Genomic DNA, 23,133 nt, shown 5'->3' on the forward strand with positions numbered 1-23,133 from the left:
GTACTCTAGTCAACAGTTAAGGCAGTGCCAGATTCCTGATTCCCTAGATCACAAATCAGGTAGAGGGTTCCCAAAGATCCTGATGCATCACCTTCCTGCTTGTAGCAGAGAAAACAGCTCCCCTAGTGTTCTGGGAGTAATTCCTGATGGCCCAGCCTAAAGCTTGCCCCTTCAGCCCTACTACCAATTTTGGAAGCATCAGATTTTCTATATTAAAACTCTGCTGAAAAGTAATTAGAGCAATTTAACTTCTATAATTGAACCCTGAGTTATATAGCCTCTCTGTTTAGAGGAGTTCTGTGGTTCCCCACAGCCTTTAAGTCAAATTATGTAGCACAGTCTTGCCAATCTGGTGTCCTCTGCCCTTTCCAATCTCACCAATACTTTCTCATTCTCTATTTTCCAGCAAAACAGAGCCTACTGCATTTCTAGTAACCCACCATGTTTCCTTGCCTCAGGACCTATGTAACCACTGCTGTCTTTCCTCAGCCCCTACCTCAAAGCTCAACTTAGGTTCCACATCTTCCAGAAAGCTTTCCCTGATGTTCTCTCCTCAAAAATATTTTAGACCATGTCCTTCTCCCATAGTACCTTGTGTTTACCGCTTTTGAAACGTATTAGACTGTACTGTAATTTTTTTTCTTGTTTGTATCCTGCACTGAATTGTGCAGAGGGATGAGACCATGCCTGTCTTGTTCATTTCTTTCTGCCTCATGCCCTGCACAATGCCTGACACTTAGTAGGTGCTACATAAAGATCTATTGAATACATGGATATCTCCTTAATCCACTTGTTAATACTCAGAGAATTATATCTTCCAACCACAGAAGGCAAGACCTGCTGATACCAAAGAGAAAATATACTGTAAACTTGCATGTTCCAGGTTAGGAAACTGAGGCCCAGAGAATGAAAGTAAGCTGCACAAGATTACACAGCTAATTAATTACTTGCAGAGTGGAAACCAAAACTCTTGTCTCTTGAATCTCAAAAGTACTTTTGAGATATTTCAGAGTTTAGAACATGACCTATGATCCCAGCGCCATCTATTTGTAGCTATCCTTCTGCATACGGTGACCATTCAACTCTGCTCACAATTTCAAATCATTAGACAAGGCCACCACATTTCAAGAAGCACTACCCCAATCTCAAGGGCAGCCCTTCTGCTGACAAGTATCAAGGAATCAGAGAATCTCTTGATATAACACAACCCCAATTCCATCCTTTAATCCCTCTGCAACATCCCCACCAAGTTTTCCAGTTTCAACTCCAACACCCACAACAATAGGGAGGTTCCTCTCTTCCTAAGACAACCTGTTTGTCTTTCAGACAGCCGGTAGAAAATTCTTTCCTATTTTTGAGCAAAATATTATCACCACTTCTGTCATAGCCACTGCTGAGGAACTAATCACTCCCTGAGTTGGTCTGGAATATAAATGTTCCCAAATTGACTTTTCTCAGGACACAAAGTGCACTCATTAGATAATAATAATAAAAGTTAACACATATAGAGTGCATTGTTCTAAGCCCTTTACATACATTAATTCTTTTAGTTCTCACCACAACCCTATGAGGAAGATACTATTGTTGTCCTTATTTTACAGATGAGGGAACTGAGGCACCATGCTTAAAAACTTGCCCAAAGTTACATGGCAAGTCAGTGGTGGAGCCCAGATGCAGACCCAACCCAGTCTGGCTCTAGAGCCTGTTTTGAAACACTGTGCTGTATAAATGCTACTAAGTGACACATGTTCCATCTTCCAATAGTATCTGACAGGATGTCTCCTAGGTTAGGGGAATAAACTGTTTCAAAATTCTGACTTGAGTCCCAGTGGCCTACCTCCCAAGTACAAGATGTCTAGGTCTTACATATTTGCCTTCTCACAGGGAAAAGTCAATGCCTGGTTGTCCTTTGCCTTTCATAATTCAAATAGCTCCCAAAGTCCCACTTCTGTCAGGAAGCACACCCAAGGAAAGTCCCACATCTTGTCCTGACCCATACTGCTACTCAATTATTTGTCATCCAGCTCCCACCTCAGCCACTTGATAATCCCTGATGCTTGCCACAGGCAGTGTGAAGATATTGAATCCTGTCTGTTCATTGTTTTGGCTACCAATTTGACTGGATGCTCTTACACATTCATGAATGTCAGCTCTACTTAGGACGGTCAGCTCCCTGAGGACAAGAACTCATTTTCAGCGCAGAGATCACCACTCCTCCAAACTCAGAAAATTCAATAAGCAGTTATTCTTACAGCTAAGGATTACTCAGAGACTCTCATGAAGTTTACAGTCTGGTGAGGAAAGTCAAAAATACACATAATTTCTTTTCTTTTTCTTTTTTGCTTTTTTTTTTTTTTTTTGCTTTTTAGGGCTGCACTTGCAGCATATGGAGTTTGCCAGGCTAGGAGTCAAATTGGAGCTACAGCTGCCAGCCTATGCCACAGCCATAGCAACACAGGATCCAAGCCACATCTGCGACCTACACCAGAGCTCACGGCAATGCCAGATCCTTAACCCAGTGAGCAAGGTCAGGGATCAAACCCACAACCTCATGGTTCCTAGTCGGATTCATTTCTGCTGCACCACGACAGGAACTCCACAATCCACATAATTTCAATGACATACAGTGAAGTATCCTAAGCACAATTAGATAATGAATAAAATTGTAGTTGGTGGTTACAGAACGAATCATAAGATTTCATACTTGAAATGGGAAAAAAAAAGTTATTTCCTCCCAACATCCCTTTGTAGGAATTCTCTCTACAGTATATGTGATGGGGTAGGGGAAGTAGTAGGGGAGGAGAAAACATCTACTCTGGGCAAGCATGGTGCTAGGCTTAAATATTATTTTATTTAATCCACCCCAGAAGCCCTGAAAGAAGTAACTGTTACTGCTATTTTAAAGAGGAGAAAATTAATGTTAAGAATGTTTATATCAATTTATCATAGCCATAGAGGTAGGATGTAGCAAAAGCAAGATTTAAACTGAGATCTCTTTCCAAAGCCCACTGTTTTTTCTCCACTATCCCTGATGAGAGTTGTCCAGCAGCCACTGGAATATTTTCAGTAACAGGAAACTCATCCTGAAGCTTCCAAAGTCATTTTAAGCTGAAATTCACTATTCTATGGTTTCTGCACATTTGTTAGAGTGCTATCCTCTGGGCTATGCAAATACATACATACATACATACATACATACATACATACAGGCCTATCCTTCTAATCAACAGTCTTCTTAAGTGTTTGAGGACATCTATCAAGAGTTCAAACTCTGATTCCTCCTGAACACCTACTTCACACACACACACACACACAATTTGTTTTACAAGTTAAACCTGGCCATTTCTTTAAGCTTGTCCACTTGTGGCATGATTTACAGTCCCCTCCTCCCAGGCTAATTGCTTGTCAGTTTATCCACACATTCCTCAGAACACATATCCAGGTGGGAGTGACAATAGAGAGTATAGTGAAACTGTGACTCCCCTTATTCCAGATACTGGCCCTTAGAAAGCGGTACCTGTGAACTAATGTTCATCTAAAATGGCTGATGCTTATATGTGCTGCTCTGCCCCAATTAATGCCTTGAGAAGCTCACGGCAAAGTGAAAAAAAAAAGCAGTGAATAAAAAGCAGAAACTTTCAGATTTAAGTCCAGCCTTTGCTTCTTGATAGCTGTGTGACCTCAAACAAGTCCCTAAACTTCCTTAAAGCTCAAAAGGCTATGACTTGTGTTCAGTCGTAACTTAAAATAAAGCATTGGTTATTTTAAAACTTTAGTAGCCTTGCCAAAGATGTATCAGGCATGGAGTTGGTTCCAAGAGGGGTACCCTGAGGAAAGGGTGATGGCTGATTAAAAAGTTAAAGAGTAAGGTTGCATATAATTGTGTGATTGTGGAGTGGGGTTTTAGGAGGAAAATAAGATATAGGATGAAGAATTTGACTCTTCCTGAAGACTTTTCTCCTAGCTATCTACAAATTTAGCTCTAACTACATCTCTTCAAAAAGAGTCCATCTCTGACCACATTCTCTAAAACTGAACCACCCCCATCATACTATATTCCATTATCCTGCTTTTCATTTTAGCTCTATCACTACCTGCAGTGTTGTAAATTATTTGTTTATTGGTTCATCCTCTCCCTTATAAAGTGTATTGTCCAGCACCTAAAACAGTGCTTGGAATTTGATAATTTTTTTTTTGTCTTTTTTGCCTTTTCTAGGGCCTCTTCCTGTGGCATATGGAAGTTCCCAGGCTAGGGGTCTAATCAGAGCTGTAGACGCCGGCCTATGCTAGAGCCACAGCAATGCGGGGTCCAAGCCACGTCTGCGACCTACACCACAGCTCACAGCCACACCAGATCCTTAACCCACTGAGCAAGGCCAGGGATAAAACCCGCAACCTCATGGTTACTAGTTGGATTTGTTAACCACTGCGCCACGATGGGAACTCCCAGAATTCAATAAAATTTTTAACTGACCAAATAACTAAATGGTGAATGAATGCATGAGTGAATGAAGACCAAGGCATGGTCTTGCTGACTCACAGTGTAAAAGTGTAAAGAGTAGAGGAAATGTATTATGGAATATATTCTCTGCTGCAACCTATGAATACCAATCTTTGCACTGCCTCCCCTCCCCGAAGGGCCTTTATCAGTCAGAACTTCTCCAAAAAGGTCTAAAAGTTCCAGATTACAGGCAGAGAATTTCAGGACCTCTTGGGTTTTCTATTCCTTATTGGTGGAAGCCATTCTAAACCACCACTCAGAAGCCCTTCTCTCAATAAACACTGCCTATACCGCCCTCCTGTGGCCAAAGACTAAATATGTATCTGAATAAATATCCAGGAATAGCAATTTCCTCATGTTTCCTTGCGTGTTTCTATTTCAGGACCAATTCTTTCCCTCTTTATTTTTTTTGGGGGGATGGAGCTTATTACAGCTCTATTTCAAGCAAGCTAGTGGGTCAGACAACCTGCCTCTACTCAGGGTAGAAAGGGCTGTTGGAAACAGGCAGCAAGGGTCTAAAAGCCCCTTCAGAAGAGGTATAATGCTTTCATATAAGGCTCAAGGTCTTTCTGATGAAGTCAAATGCATCAATTCAAGGCTGGCATGGGCAGCAAATGCTTCCCTGGGAATGAGGCCTAGTGTTTAGTTTTGTATCCTGATCTCCTAGATAGTTTCATACTTGGGCCTCATGACTCATTCTACCAGCTATCCATCTGATCCCTATGTCCAAGATTATTTGTTTACATGCTCCATTTATACTGAAAATAGTAAGGACACCAGGCATTCATCATCAAATTAAGCATGGAGTTTTGCTCATACTGATAAGCATTACATAGATAAGCAGGTAGATTGGTAGCTAGGTAGGTAGATTATATGAATAAGTTGAAACTGCAATCCCTAATCCTGGGGAGGGGGTTATTTCAGCTAGGAAATTTGTAAGATGCTGGATTATGTGTCAGAAGAAGACTAAGGAATTGACTTTGGAACTGTATTTTCTATAGACGTCCCAAGTAGTCTAGCAATGAGGCTTTGAGTGAAAATGTAAAGAGACTTGGACGCTACTAAAGATTGGTAAAGAAGAGACGTGTGCAGGACACACAGATGGATAGAGGTTTGTAGAGATTTGTGAGGGCCAAGATGAGACTTCTGAAGCTCTCTGTGGACTAATAGGGAGATATTTTAAAGAAACATTTGTTGAAAAAGAAATATGCAGAACATTGTTAATATTACCCAAGGTACTCTACAAATTCAATTTGCTCCCTATGAAAATACCGAAGGCATTTTTCACAGAACTAGAACAAATAACTCTAAAATTTGTGTGGAAACACAAAAGAGTTGCAATAACCAACATAATCTTGAGAAAAAAAGAGCAAAGCTGGAGGTATCAGGCTCCCTGATTGCAAGCTATACTATAAAGCTATAGTAGTCAAAACAGTATAGTACTGGCAAAAAATAGACACATAGAACAATGGAACAGATTAGACAGCCCAGAAATAAACTCACCCATATATAGTTAATCTACAAAAAAGGAGGCAAGCATATACAATAGGGAAAAACAGCCTCTTCAATAAATGTTGTTGGGAAAGCTGGACATCCACATGCAAAATAATCAAACTGAACTACTTTCTCACATATATGAAAATAACCTCTAAATGGAGTAAAGACTTGAATGTAAGACCTGAAACAATAACAATCCTTAAAGAAAACATAGGTAGTATGCTCTTTGACATCAATTTCAGCAATTTTTTTTTGGATATGTCTCTTCGGGCAAGGGAAACAAATGCAAGAGTAAACAAATGGGGCTACATGGAACTAGAAAGCTTTTGTGCAGTGAATAAAACTATCAACAAAACAAAAAGACAGCCTCCTGAATGGAAGAAGATATCTGTAAATGATATATCTGATAAGTGGTTAATATTCAAAATATATAAATTATTTACATAAATCAACATCAAAAAAAACTAACCTTATTGAAAAATGGGCAGAGGATCTGAATGAGCATTTTTACAAAGACATACAGATGTCTAATATGAAAAGATGCTCAACATCACTAATCATTAGGAAAATGCAAATCAAAACCACAATGCAATATCACCTCACATCTGTCAGAATGGTTACCATCAAAAAGACAACAAATAACAAGTGTTGACAAGTAATCCTTGTGCAGTGTTGGCAGGAATGCAAATTGGTGAAGCCACTATGAAAAAGTTCCTCAATAAATGTAGAATAGAACTGCTACATGATCCAGCAATTTCACTTATAGGTATACACCCAAAGAAAACAAAATCACTAATTTGAAAATACATATATACCCCTATGTTCAATGCAGCAGTATTTAGAATAGCCAAGATAGAGAAGCAACCTAAAGTGGCCATGGATAGATGGATGGATAAAGAAGATGTGGAATATTACTCAGCCATAAAAAGAATGATATCTTGCCATTTGTGATGACATGGATGTACTTAGTGGGTATTATAATTGTAAGTCAGACAGAGAAAGAAAAATTCTGTATGATTTCACTTATATGTGGAATCTAAAAAACAAATAAATGAGCAAATATAACAAAACAGAAACAGTTTCATAGATACAGAGAAAAAAACTGGTGATTGTCAGAAGGAAGGGATGAGTGAAACAGGTGAGGGAGACGAAGAGGTACAAATTTCCAGTTATAAAATAAATAAGTCATGGTGATATAATGTACAGGATAGGGAATGTAGTCAGTAATATTGTAATAACTTTGTATGATGGCAGATGGTAATTAGACTTTGTGATCATTTTGTAAAATATAAGAATATTGAATCACTATGCTATATACCTGAAGCTAATATAATATTGTAAGTTAATTATACTTCAATAAAAGAAGTAAAAAGAAATATGCTGAATAGTATGTAAATTGTGTGGGTTGGGGGTGAAAAAGAAAAAAATAAGAAAATATTTTTGTATCTGCTTATATCTACATAAAGAAACTCTGGTGACCTCTAATGGAAGGGACCTGGGTGAACAGGGATCATTCACTGTACACATTTTAATAGTTTAAATTTTTTAACCATGTAACCATAATATCCTTTCAAAAATTAAATTTTAAAAATGTTTGGGATTTCCCTTGTGGCTCTGTGGGTTAAGGATCTGTCACTGTCACTGCAGTACCTTGGGTTGCTGCCATGGCACAGGTTTGATCTTGGCTGGAGAACTTCCACATACCACAAAAAATTATAATAATCCTGCCTCTCCCTCCCTCCCTGCTGCTGCCCCTCCATTGTTTGAACTAACCAAATTAAGAAGAGCCCTAACTTAGAAATGGTATAGCTTGGGACATCAGAACACAGACACCAGAGGCAGCTTGCCGAGTCTCAATCTTAATTCTACCAACTGCTGGTTGTATGACCTTGAGCAAGTTACCTAATGTTTTTGAGCCTCAACTTTCTCATCTTTAAAATGGGAAGAATGGAATAAAGCCCTAGTACTCACACTGTACATCACTTTGAGCAAGTCCCAGACTTTCAGTACCATAGTTTCCTCACCTGAAATACAGGGAGATTCTTAAAGTTTTTGGTGAGTATTTAATGAGTGAATACATGTAAAGCACTTAGAACAAGACTGGTACAAAGTAATGATCGGTAAATGCTAACAGATACTATGATTTGAGGGTTTGAATACTATCTTTGCCCCTAACCTTAGGCAAATCATATACCCCTGAGCCTGTTTCCTCATCTATAAATAGAAGGAACAAATAATATCTATCAAAGAGATGATGAAATAACGGATTTGAAAGTGCTCTCTGGAGTAAAATAATTTGGTTAAGAAGAAAAGTGTCATAGTAGAAAAAGGTGAGGTGGATACTAAATCAAGACTTTATTTGATGCTCCCCACTCCCACATCCAGTATTCTGAATGAGACCATATCTAAGCAGCAAGTGGAGTTCTTTAAAGGCCATGAATCATTTGTGTATTAAATATCAGAAGATGAGTTTTAGTTCCCACTTCTTCTCTAAAGCAGGGTAGACAAAAGGGGTTGTGCACCAGTGGTTGCCACTTCATAGGCTCAAATATTTCTATATAACTTGTATAACTGTTCTTATTTCTAGGAGGTGCTGAAGCTCAATGATACCCCCACTATCCTTAGCAGCTACTTTGAAAGGAAAGCGGCACTCAGTCCCAAAGGTTCACTCTCCCACCTCCACACGTGCAACCGGTTTATAAAGTATAAGACAGGTCGCTTAAGCAAGAGTACCGATTCTCTGGATCACAGCAAACAACGCTTATAGGCTCATTTTATTACATTATTCAATTTGCAACTCACGACAGCCCAAGATCGCTGGCAAGTGGTGAGGGGTAATCATTTCCACTTTACAGAAGGGGAACATTCTGCTTCTCAGAAAAGTAACTTACCTCAGCTCTCACTGCTTCGTGGGAGAATGGAAAGAACAAAAGATTAAAAGCCACAAAACCCAGTCCTGGGAAAAGTGCTTTAGAATCTGAAAGGTCTATATATTTGGGATTATTAAGAAACTGCCATGCCAGGGCCAGGCCTAGAATCTGAATTTCTGTCCTGTGGACTAGAACTCTTACTGCACTGATGATGGAGAAAGGAACAATAAGTGAGGATCAAGAAAAAAATATCCCCTCAAGAATAACTGCAGCTTACATTTAAATAGAACTTCACAGCTTCTTAAATACTGTGGCCTTTTATCACATTTCAACCTCATGGCAACCTTGTGAAAGAAGTGTAGCCGGAAATAGGAAACTAAAAATTTAACCACCCCCACACATACTTCTTATCCCTCTTCCCTGCTGCATTTTTTCTTAGTGCTTAGAACATACAGTATGCTTTATGTAATCATTGGCTTAGCATGTATCTTCCCTACTAGAAAATCTATTCCATGAGGACAGGATTTTTGTCAGTTCCATTCACCATACAGTGCCTAAGACACTTCCTGGGACATAGCAGATGCTCAATAAATATTACTGACTAAGTGAATGAAGGAGCACACACACTTGTATGTGTGTGTGTGTGTGTGTGTGTGTGTGGACATAAAGATGATGGATGGATAGATAGATAGATAGATAGATAGATAGATAGATAGATAGATAGATAGACAGACAGACAGGGAATTACCTATTTTGCATATTAGTAAACTGATATACAGAGCAGTTAAGTAATTTTCCCAGAAAAGACTTCTAAAGCTTCCCATTTCAGCCTATTCCTCTTACCTAACTGCCTGGCTGCTTGGCTGATTCAGGGGCATCTCACCTGAGCCAAAAGGAACATTTACTGCAAATGTCTCTGCCATTTCTAGGGCCAGCTCCAGGCATGATTGAGTACATGTAGCCTGAGGTTCACCTTCTTCATCAGTTCACGCATCCATTCCACAAATTTCACAGAAGCTGTTCTATCAGGCCACACTGACCATTACACACCCAGATAAATGTGTCTCACAAACACTCAAATGGCTTCCCTGAGTTTTTGTCATCTCTGGAATTTATAATGGTGAGGGAGGAGGAGTAAAAGTCATTTGAATTCTCGGTATGTTTCCTGAAGGTCCCCCTTCCTTCCACAGCCTACCTGCCAGTTTCATACCTACCTCATAGGGTTATTGGGAAGATTAAACTATATACATATACAAAACATAGAACAATGAAATGACTAGCACAAAATAAATTCCAGCTTGGTAAATGTTAGCTATTATTCCCAAGCCCTACTGCATTCATGATTGTATTACTGGTACTCCTTACCTCTGTAATGAAGGAAGCCAGGCAAACATCCACTCCTGGCAAGTGGGGAGAGTAATGCTCAAGGAGCTTCCATGGAATTACAGTTCTATTTCTCATCCTAACTCTGTTTGAAGAGAGATGTGTGATGAAGATATTCAATTTCTTTCAATCTTAGTTTCTCCAACTTTAAGTATGAAAAGTGTTGTGAAGCCTACATAAATTCATATATGTGAAGGTGGTTTGAAAATGCAAAATACCAAACAGATGTGAGGGATTATTAGTGCATTAAAATAAAAAAGACTATCATTAATTGAACATTTGCTATGTGAAAGACACTATACCAAATGCTTTATATAGATTAATTTCATCTTCACATTAACCAGGTAATGTTATTATTCCAGTTTCACAGATAAGGTATGATGGTTAATTTTATGTTTCAATTTGTCTGGGCCACAATGCCCAGATATTTGGTCAAACATTATTCTGGTTATTTCTGTTAAGGTATTTTTTTGGATGACACTAACATTAAATCAGTAGACTGTGGGTAAAGGATATTATACTCCCCATTGTGGGTATAGGCTTCATCTAATCAGTTGAAGGTCTTAATAAAACAGAGACTGACCTCCCCCTAGCAAGAAGGAATTCTGCCACCAGACTGTCTTTGAACTCAGATTACAACTCCTCCTAGCTTGCTGGTTTACCCTACAGATTTGTGACTTGCATCTCCACAATCATGTGAGCCAATTACTTAATTTCTCTCCCTCTGTCTCTCTCTCTTTCCCCTTCCCCCCCTCTCCCTATCTCCCTCTCTCTGTGTGTTTATTTATTTATAAAATGGACCCTTGAACAACAACTCAGGGGTAAGGGGCACTGAGCAACAACACCATTGAAAATCCACTTTATAGTCAGCCCTCTATATCCACAGTTCCACATCCCTGGATCATGTAGTACTTTAGTCTGTATTTTTGAAAAAAAGTCCACGTATAAGTGGACCCACACAGTTGAAACCCATGTTACCACACACACACACACACACACACACACACACACACATTCTGTTGGTACTGTTTCTCTTGATAACCATAATACATGAAGAGACTGAAGCTTGGAAAGGTTAAATCTTTTGCCCAAAATCACACAGCTAGTCAGTGGCAGAGCCAGAAACCTAAGGGCTATCTTCCAAATCCCTTCCCTCTCTCACTCAATCCAGTAATCAATTCCCATTGATTCTACCTCCAAAATTGATGTCCATTCTACCCTCCTCTCCCCAGCTCCACTGTCTTCATTTCTGCAGCAGCCTCTCAATTGAGTTTGTCATCTCTACTTTCACCTTCCTCAATCCATTCTCTATAGCCTGCAAAAATCAGCTTCTCAGATCATAAAGTATGCCCCATCATTCCACTGCTCAAATGCTTCCTATTATGCTTAGAATAAATAGCACTTGTCAGTGCCCAAAACTATCACGCACACTGTGAGTATAACTCACCTCACAATAACGCTATGGATAGTACCATTATTATCCTCATTTTTCAGAGGCCATATCTGAGACACGAAAAGGTTGGATAACATGTTCAAGGTCACAAAACTAGTAAGTCGCAGAATTTGAACCTAGGCAATGGGGTTTAGAGTGTGCTATTAAACATGGAAACATACTGTATTTGAGCATATATACCTTCACTGGGCCTACAAGGTCCTGTATGAGCTGGTCCCTGCCTGACTTTCTGCCTATCATGCCACGTGTCCCCCGTTTTTGTCTGGCCTCCTTTCTGTCCCTTGATAGAAATACCAAACTACCTCAACAGTGAGGACTTTGCACATACAATTCCTGTTGCCTCTCTCAAACTCCCCACAAATCTCACTGTCTCTTCTTTTATTTTTTTATTGTAATCCAAATTTGTTAGGATCATTCTCCAAATTTACACAGCTGATTCAACTTAAATGTCACTTCCCTCGTATGCCATGCAAGCCCTTTGTCAAAATGTTTCCTCATGGCAATAGGACTTCTTAGAGCTCATTAAATGTATTTATTTTCCCCTCACTGCCTGGTTTCTATTACTGATCAGCTTAATCACTTGCAGAACTAGTCATATTCTAACTCGTGCACGCACACACACACACACACACACACACACACACACACCCCAAAAACAGCACGATGAGAAAACTTCTTAAAACAATGGGTTCCTACGAAGAAGCTCCTCTCATATCATAGGGTTGTTTGAGGGCTTTTTTCAGTGTCTCCTCAAGCAGAGAATTCAGGAAGAGTGAAATTCCTGTTGGATTTCTTAGCACTCAGCAAAGAGTAGAGTTGGGTCTGGTCTTCTGAGGTCTGAATTCAGGTCAGTAGAAAAGATCATATTTTGCCCATCAAAGTGTGTATCTTCTCTGTCCTCTAAGAAATAATCTTTCCTCATATGTGTAGAGAACAAGACAGTTTACACAGCCCCTTACCGTCTACTCACACATCTGATTTTCACAGCAGACTGAGAAGATAAGTGAGGGTATAGGATAGTTAATTTATAATTTTATATATCATCTTGACTGGGCCACAGGGTGCCAAAAATTATTCTGGGTCTTTCTGTCTGTCTTTCTTTCTTTCTATTTTTTTTAAGGTTGTACCTGCAGCATATGGAAGTTCCCAGGCTAGGGGTAGAATAGGAGCTGCAGCTGCTGGCTTATATAACAGCCACAGCAACACCAGATCCAAGCCATATCTGTGACCTACACCATAGCTCACGGTAACACCAGATCCTTAACCCACTGAGCGAGGCCAGGGATCGAACCTACGTCCTCGTGGATACTAGTTGGGTTTGCTAATGCTGAGCCATGAAAGGAACTTTCTTCTTCTTCTTAAAAATTGAAGTATAGTTGGGTTTGTGAATTCTTTTCCCAGTTATACTCAGTTTGTGATCTTGGGTCAAGCACTCTTTATCTGAGACTCCATTTTCACAATCTATAAAATGAGTGGTAATAAAAGCATTTTGTGTGGAAGGAAGGGAGAACACAGGGAAAGCAAAACCCTTTTCCAAAATTTAAGCAATAACCTAACATATGAAGCAAAAACCCAGATACTCTGGGTAAATCAAAAGTAGAAGGCCCAAACTTCTGCCTGCCCCTGCCCATCCCCTCCTCTTGTGGTATTGCCATTTTAATAACCCTAGGGCTCTGAGACAGGGGTCTGCAAACTATTTCTGTAAAGGGCCAAATAATAAATATTTCAGGCCTTGTAGGCCAAATGGTCTTTAGGCCTTGTAGGCCACAACTACTGAACTCTTCATTTGTATCATGAAGGCTGTGTTCCATTAAAAATTTATTTAGAGACACTGAAACTTGAATTTCATATAAATTTCCACATAATTTCATATATATGTTTCACAAAGTATTCTTCTTCTTTGAAAATTTTCCCAAATATTTACAAATATAAAAACTATTCTTAGTTTGTGGGCTAGATTTGGCCATCAGGCTAGGGTTTGCTGAATCCTGATCTAAGGAGTTAGGCTAAATTATCCCTAAGGTCATCCAGCTGGAATGTTACAGCTGAGGCAGCCCAGCAGCAATATGAACACTGTAGAAAATAAAGCCTGAAATTATACTGTTGCTATGGAAATTCCAGAAAGTAGATAACAGACTAGACTGGGTCTGCTCTAGGTTAGGAAACCACCTCAAAAGGGAGAAGGCTCAAATTCTGATCCTACCCCTCGCTTCCCTGGGCTGATCTGCATTTTTAAACAGTTGATGGTAAATCAACTATAATGGAAAAAATAAAAATCCTTAAAAATTAAATAAATAAAATAGTTGATGGTTCATCTACTGTCAGAACTTCAACTGTGACCAATGCCTTTCAATTCTCCTCTGAGCTCAATATGTAGTTCACTAGAGTAACCAAGCAGGACCCTGTGAGGCCTTCCTGGAGTAGACTCCCCACTCATGTCCTCCTTTTTGTCTATAGAAAAACTAATCAAAAACCAATTTAATCAGAGAAGTGAAAAAATACAGATAAAAAATAAAACGGTAATAATAATTCAGTCATTCAACAAAGTCGAGGATCTTTAGCTCTTCAAAGACTATAGATAATATTCTGAGCCATGTCCTTAGAGCTGTTTTGCAGGTGCTAAAGCACCCGCTAGTGAAAAAAAGTTAACTGTATGCTACCCGCCAGCACATAGATCCTAGACCAGTTGAAATCAGAAGGTTGATGACACTGACCTCACCACCTTACACCCACCAATCAGGAAAATGTCCATGAGCTGATCACACCCTAGTCCTCAAACAGTCTAAGACTCATAACTGCCCCCTCCAAAGGTGTGGGGGAGGCAAAACCTTGAGGCACTATGCTACTGTGCTCCCCTCTTTGCCTGGAAATTAAAGCTACTTTTTCTGTTTCCTTCAACTCTGTCTCTGAGTTTCTCTTTGGCAGAAACAGCAATACAGAGGCAATCAATATTTCAGCAGCACCAGCTACCTATTGGATATCACCCATTTGAGGCTGTTCAAACATCTCAGATTTAATATGGCTCAGACTGTACTAGTTAGCTCCCCCTCTCCATCTCCTCTCTAAATGGTGCACCTCATTTGCATTCCCCATCTCTGTGAAGGATATCACCATCAACTTGGTCTCACAAGAAGACTCTGTCACTGGGAAGAAGTAAGGGAAGACTAGGACACATCAAGTCTTGGCTGATCCTTAACCAGATTGATTGGCCATATTTTACTATCAGCCATATCCATCAGGCTGTGGCTATAGTCAAAATGTGAATTCAAGCCCTAAGATTCTGCATTTCTAGTCTGGCAGACAGACAAGCAGATTAAATGTGGCAATAACTGCCCCTTATTCCTTTGTATCAGAAACCTTGGAAGGATCAAGATGTCAGAGGAGTAAGACATTGCACTCACCTTCTCCCACAAACACATCAAAAAAACATAACCACATGTAGAATGATTTGCACAGAACATCTACAGAATGCTGGCAGAACTTAAACCTCCAAAAAGGGCAAGAAACTCTCTACATAACTGGGTAGAACAAAAGAAAAAGAGAGAAAGAGAGAGAGAGAACGAGAAAATAAAGGAATCAGGATGGGACTAGCACTCCTGAGAGGGAGCTGTTAAAGAGAAAAAGAACCTGCACCCTGGAAAGCCACCTAATGGACAGGGAGATTAGCTGAGACGGAGGGACCTCAAAGTCACTGAGAGAAGTACAGCAGCTGGACTGAGGAGGGCAAAGCAGAGTGAGAGCCACACAGATTATCTGCACCACAGCTTGGGACAGCACAGCCTGAGATGCTTGGGCAGGGGCTGGACCCTGAGACTCAGGCTCGAAAGGTCAGTTCTGGGGAGAGGACTAGGGTTGGCTATGTGGAGACAGCCTGAGGGGCTAGGGAGCAGTGTACCACTGGAGGGGGTGCAGACTGTCACAGCTGAGGGAACCCAGGATGAGATCTGGGCCTGTAGGAGAAGATAGCTGCCATTGTTGGGGAAGGCAAGAGAAGGAGGGGCAGACCGCCATCGAAATCTCTTTCCCTGTGCAGGCACGGGCTCTCAGAGGGCAGGGTCCCTTTGGCGCAGGCTACTGGGGGTGAAAGGCTACTTGCTCAGGCTATGTGAGACCAGGTACCTCTTGTGTGGACTATGGGTGGCTGTGCACCACTTGCATGGGCTAAGGGCAGTGGGGGGACACTAAGTGTGAAATGGCACCTCTTGCATGATCTACAGGTGGTGGGGACAAACCACAGCAGTCATCTCAGAAACCAGAGGGAGGTACGGCCCACCACCACTAGGGATCTGTGAACAAGCCTCACCTGTGGCCCCAGTCACCTAAGAGGTCAGCAAAAATAGAAGGCACTACAACCAAGCACCACTCGTTGTTGACTTACTCCCCTGGGAACACACCTTCCCTGCTGCTGCCACTGCCAAATGCTCCTGGCAGTGCCCACACGTGCCTGATCACTGTCACTTCCTAGGACCCTGCAACTAGGAGCAGCCTGTGCAGCACCTCCTGTGTGAATTAAGCAGGACAGGGTGCATCATGCATGGTCTACTGGTGGCAGGGGCAAACAACCACACTTATCTCTGACTCCAGAGGTGGGCATGACCTGTCAGCACTAGGGGTCCAAGAAGAGACACCACTTGCAACCCCAATCACCTGGGAAGGCACCACAGAGGAGGGTATTGTGACGGAACACCACCTTTGTTGCTCTCACTCACTTGGGAACTCACATACCCTGCCATTGTCACTGCCAAATGCTCCAGGCACCATTTAAACCTGCCTGAGGCTCATTACCATTTCCCAGGGTCCTGCAACTAGGAGTAGCCTGCACCACCTTCCTGTAGATCCTTGCTACTGTCAAGAGCCCAGCAACCAGGCACTGACTTTTAGTCTTGCCCATTACCTCATTCTCCCTGAAAACACACTCAAGGGGATAACAGCCTGCTCAAGCAAAAGAAAGAGATAGCAAATATCCAAACTCACATGCCAAAAATATGGTAACCCCAACAAAATACAAAGGGCCACTCTTGCATAGAAATAACCCTCCAAGACTACAGTGGTTGGTTTCCCTAAACTCACTGAAAAAGAAAAATATAAGTGAAATGAAGAAGCTCAGGAACCATTCCCAGTTAAAAGAATGGAAGAATTCACCTGAAACAGCAAACAATGAAATAGACCTCTGCAGTCTAATAGACACTTGAGTTCAAAATGGAGATAGTGAAAATACTGAAGGAATTAAATATGAATATTAAGGAATTAAGACCAAGTAAAATAGTAATGCAGATCACTTTAGAAATGAACTAGAAAACATAAGGAGGAGCCAAGAAAAAGTAGAACATTCATTTACAGAGATGGAAACTGAGCTAAAGGCACTGAAGAGCAGAATGAACAATGCTGAGGAACAAATTAGTGACTTGGAAGACAGAGTAATGGAAATCACCCAATCAGGACAGCAGACAGAAAACTAAATGACAAAACATGAAAACAACATAAGAGATCTGTGGGATAATATGAACTGGGCTAATCTACACATAACAGGAATTCCAGAAGGAGAAGAAAAAGAAAAGGGGACTGGAAACATATTTGAAGAAATTATGGCTGAAAACTTTCCAAATCTAAAGGAAACAGATATCAAGATACAGGAAGCACAGAAGGCCCCAAACAAGTTGAACCCAAACAGACCCACACCAAGACATATTATAATAAAAATGGCTAAAGTTAAAGATAAAGAAAGGATTCTAAAGGCAGCAAGAGAAATACAAAGCACTAATTATAAGGGAATCCCCATAAGGCTATCAGGTGATTTATCTACAGAAACACTACAGGCCAGAAGACAGTGGCAAGACATGTTCAAAGTTCTAAAAGGGAGAATTTTGCAGCTTGGAATACTCTACCCAGCAAGAATATCATTTAAAATAGAAGGAGAAATAAAGAATTTCTCCAACAAACAAAAGCTAAAAGTACAACAATACAAAACCCATTCTAAAAGAAATACTGAAAGGGCTTCTCTAAATAAAAAAGAAGTAAGAAGAAATAGGATGGAGGAAACCACAAGTGGAAAGCAATCACTTAAATAAGCCAGTATGCAGCTCTAAAGGAAAAGGAAAAAACCTACTGTAAAAGTGATGAGAAACACAAGGTTTATCCTTTTAAACAAAAGCACAAACACAAAGATGTTAAAAAAGTACTTCAAAATCATAGAATGTGGGGAAGGAAAATAAGAAATTCTAGACTCTTGTTTTTTTTTTTTGTTTGTTTGTTTTTCTGGTCTTTTTATGGCTGCATCTGTGGCATATTGAGGTTCTGAGGCTAGGGGTCCAATTGGAGCTGTAGCCACCGGCCTATGCCAGACCCACAGCAACTCTGTATCCAAGTTACCTCTGTGAACTATACCACAGCTCATGGCAATGCCAAATCCTTAACTTTTTGAGCAAGGCCAGGGATCGAACCTGCATCCTCGTGGATGCTAGTCGTGTTTCCTAACTACTGAGCCACGACAGGAACTCCTAGGCTCTCAATAATGTGTTTAAGCCTATATGACTATCAGGCTAAAGCAAGCAGATATAAGTGGTTAATCCACTTAAAAAAAAAGGGCAACCACAAATCAAAAGAAAACATTACTTTCACAAAAACTAAGAAGAAAAGTACACAAGCATAAAATAAATGGAAACCATCCAAACAGAAAAAGAAAGGAACAAAGGAGAAATCAACTGGAAAACACATTTTAAAATGGCAATAAATACATATTTATCAATACTTACCTTAAATGTCAATGGACTGAATGCTCCAATCAAAAGACACAGAGTGTCAGATTGGATAAAAAACAAAAGCCGAGTTCCTGTCATGGTGCAGCAGAAAGAATCCAACTAGGAACGATGAGGTTGTGGGTTCTATCCCAGGCCTCGCTCAGTGGGTTTAGGATCCAGCGTTGCCATGAGCTGTGGTGTAGGTCACAGACATGGCTCAGATCTGGTGTTGCTGTGGCTGTGGTGAAGGCCAGCAGCTGTAGCTCTGATTAGACCCCTAGCCTGGGAACCTCCATATGCTGCAAGTGCAGCCCTAAAAAAAAAAAAAAAAAAAAAAAAAAAAAAAAGCAAAACAAAACAAACAAACAAAAGCAAAAGCCTATAATATGCTGTCTGCAAGAGACTCACCTTCAGGGAAAGGACACATATAGACTGAAAGTGAGGGGATGGGAAAAGACAGGAAAGTGGGAGATAATCAGACAAAATAGACTTTAAAATGAAGACCACAAAAATGACAAAGAACACTGTTTAATGATGAAGGTGTTCATTCAAGAAGACGATATTGCAATCATCAATATATATGCCCCTAATATAGGAGCACTCAGATTCATACAACAAGTACTAAGAGACATAAGAGGAGAAATTGATGGGAATAGAATAGTAGGAGCTGGGAATAGAATACTAGGAGACGTTAACACCCCACTCACATCAATAGACAGGGCCTCTAGACTGAAATTCCATAAGCAACAGAGAACACAAAAAATGACACAATAGAAAAGTTAAGACTTCATTGAAATTTTCAGGACATTAAATCCAGAAAAATCAGAATATACATTCTTTTCAAGTGCACATGGAACATTATCAAGGATGTATGGCATACCGGGGCACAAAACTAACCTCCACAAATATAAGTGTACAGAAATTATTTCAAGCATCTTCTCTGAGCACAATGGCATGAAACTAGAAATCAACAACAGTAAAAGAAATGAGAAAAAACTGACAATATGGAGACTAAACAATATGCTACTAAAAAAACATAGGTCAATGAGAAAATCAAAACGGAAGTTAAAAAATACCTCAAGACAAATGATAATGAAGACACAACCATTCCAAATCTGTGGGATGCCACAAAAGCAGTGCTCAGAGTGAAATTCATAGTAATACAGGCCTTCCTCAAAGAAGAAGGCAAAAATCTCAAATAGACAACTTAAACAACCACGTAAATGAATTGGAAAAAGGAGAACAAACAAAACCTAAAGTCAGCAGAGGAAGGAAATCACAGAAATCAGAGAGGAAAGCAATAAAATGGAAATTTAAAAAAGTAGAGAAAAAGAAATAAAACCAAGAGCTGTTTCTTTGAAAGAGTAAACAAAATTGACAAACCCCTGGCCAGACACACCAAGAAGAGCAGAGAAAAAACCCAAATAAACAAAATAAGAATGAAAAAAGGAGAAATCTCAACGGATATTGCAGATATGCAAAAAACCATAAAAGAATACTACGAACAATTATATGCCAACAAATTTGACAACCCAGAAGAAATGGACAACTTTCTAGAGATTTAGAGCCCACCAAAACTGAATCAAGAAGAAATAGATCAACTTAACAGACCAATCACTAAAAATGAAATTGATTATATCATTAAAAACACTTCCTAGAAATAAAAGTCCAGGACCAAATGGCTTCACAGGTGGATTCTACCAAACATACAAAGAAGAACTTATTACCCATCTTTTTAAAACATTTCCAAAAGGTTTTAAAAGAAGGAAGACTCCCAAAGAGATTCTATGAAGCCACCATCACCCTAACACCAAAACCAGACAAAGACACTATCAAAGAGAAAAATTATAGGCCAATATCTTTGATGAATACAGATGCAAAAATCCTCAACAAAATTTGAGCCAGCTGAATTCAACAACAGATAAAAAAGATCAAACATCACGATCAGGCGGGATTCATCCCATGTTCACAAGGATGGTTCAACAGACACAAAGCAATCAACATCATACACCACATTAACAAAAGTCGGAAACCACATGATGATCTCGATAGATGCAGCAGAAGCATTTGACAAATTCCAATAATCATTCATGATAAAACCTCTTACCAAAATGGGTATAGAGGGAAAATAACCTTAACATCATAAAAGCCATTTATGACAACCCCACAGCAAATATAATACTCAATGGAGAAAAGCTGAAAGCCTTCCCACTAAAATCTGGAACAAGATAAGTATGCCCACTCTCACCGCTTTTATTCAACATAGTATTGGAAATCCTAGCCACAGCAATCAGACAAACAAACGAAATAAAAGGTATCTAACTTGTAAGAGAAGAGGTAAAACTGTCACTGTATGCAGATGACATGATAATATACATAGGAAAACCCTAAGGACTCAACTCAAAAGCTACTCAAACTGATCAACTAATTCAGCAAAGTAGCAGGCTGCAAGATTAACATTCAGAAATCAGTTGCATTTCTTTATACTAACAATGAAATATTAGAAAAGGAATACAAAAATACAATACCTTTTAAAATCACACCCGAAAAATTAAATACTGAGGAATAAACCTGACCAAGGAGGTAAAGGACTTATATGCTGAGAACCATAAAACATTAATCGAGTAAATTAAAGAGGATTCAAAGAAATGGAAAGATATTCCATGCTCCTGGGCTGGAAGAATTAATGTCTTAAAAATCGCCATTCTACCCAATGCAATCTACAGATTCAATGCAATCCTCATCAAACTACCCATGACATTTTTCACAGAACTGGAACAAACAATCCAAAAATTTATATGGATCCATAAAAGAACCATAATTACCAATGCAATCCTGAGGAACAAAAACCAAGCAGGAGGCATAACTCTCCCATACTTATGCAATATTACAAAGCTACAGTAATCAAGACAACGTGGTACTGGTACCAAAACAGACATATAGACCAATGGAACAGAATAGAGAACACAGAATTAAACCCAGACACCTATGGTCAATTAATCTTTGACAAAGGAGGCAAGAATATAAAATGGGGAAAAGTCTTTTCAGCAAGTGGTGCTGGAACACTGGACAGCTGCATGTAAATCAATGCAACTGGAACACACACTCACAAAAATAAACTCAAAAAAGTTTAAAGACTTAATCATAAGACAAGACACCATAAAACTCCTAGAAGGGAACATAGGCAAAACATTCTCTGACATCAACCTTACAAATGTTTTCTTAGATCAGTCTCCCAAGCCAACAGAAATTAAAGCAAAAATAAACCAATGGGATCTAATCAAACTGACAATTTTGCACAGCAAAGGAAACCTTTTAAAAAAACTAAAAAGACAACCTAAGGAATGGGTGAAAACAGTTTCAAATGATGCAACTGACAAGGGCTTCATCTCTAAAATATACAAACTACTTATACAACTCAACAGCAAAAATACCAACAACCAATTTGAAAAACGGGCCAAAGACCTGAATAGACATTTCACCAAGGAAGATATACAGATGGCCAACAAGCACATGAAAAAATGCTCAACATCACTGTTTATTAGAGAAATGCAAATTAAAACTACTATAAGGTACCAACTCACACCTGTCAGAATGGCCATCATTAAAGTCAACAAATATCAAGTGCTGGAGCGAGTGTGGAGAAAAGGGTACCCTCCTACACTGTTGGTAGGAATGAAAATTGGTACAACCACTATGGAAAACAGTATTGAGGTTCCTCAGAAAACTATAAATAGAACCACCATGTAACCCAGCAATCCCACTCTTGGGCATATATCCAGACAAAACTTTCCTTGAAAAAGATACATGCACCTGTATGTTCATTGCAGCAGTAGTCACAATAGCCAAGACATGGCAACAATGTAATTATCCATCAACAGATGAATGGATTAAGAAGAAGTGGTATAGGGAGTACCCTGTTCTGGTGCAGTGGAAACAAATCCAACTAGGAAACATGAGGTTGCCTGTTAGATCCCTGGCCTCACTCAGTGGGTTAAGGATCTGGCTTTACTGTGGCTGTGGTGTAGGCCAGCATCTGTAGCTCTGATTAGACCCCTAGCCTGGGAACCTCCACATGCCACGGGTGAGGCCCTAAAAAGACAAAAGGAAAAAAAAAAATAAAGAAGTGGTATATAAATCCAATGGAATACTACTCAGCCATAAAAAGAACAAAATAATGCCATTTGCAGCAACATGGACGAAACTAGAGATTCTCATACTAAGTGAAATAATTGAGAAAGAGAAATACAAGTATCATATGATATCATTTACATCTGAAATCTAATATATACCACAAATGAACCTTTCCACAGAAAAGAAACTCACGGATTTTGAGAAGAGACTTATGGTTGCCAATGGGGTGGGGGATGGAGTGGGATGGACTGGGACTCTGGGATTAATAGATGCAAACTTTTGCATTTGGAGTGGATAAGCAATGAGATCCTTCTGTATAGCACAGGGAAGTATATCTAGTCTCTTATGATGGAACATGATGGAGGATAATGTGAGAAAAAGAAAAAAATATATATATATAAGCCTGGTTCACTATGCTGTAGACATTGACAGAACTCTGTAACCCAACTATAATGGAAAAAATAAAAATCATTTAAAAATATTCAAATTAGCAAATTTTATTACTTATCCTTTAATGATATTGTATTTTACATCAAAGTTTTTTCAGAAAGCTTCCAG

The 23,133-nt window shown here is 39.6% G+C and overlaps 1 protein-coding gene across 6 annotated transcripts in view; it reads right to left on the reverse strand.

Moving 5' to 3' along the window:
* ARHGEF9 (Cdc42 guanine nucleotide exchange factor 9) overlaps positions 1-23,133 on the reverse strand; it is a 418,114-nt gene that overhangs the window by 148,089 nt on the left and 246,892 nt on the right. The gene's annotated exons all lie outside the window — the stretch shown is intronic.

This window comes from Sus scrofa, chromosome X (assembly GCF_054392235.1).
Source record: "Sus scrofa isolate SSC_HxYL_T2T_F1_AM1 chromosome X, Sscrofa_HxYL_maternal_Yorkshire_Landrace_v2.0, whole genome shotgun sequence".
Classification (NCBI taxonomy): domain Eukaryota; kingdom Metazoa; phylum Chordata; class Mammalia; order Artiodactyla; family Suidae; genus Sus; species Sus scrofa.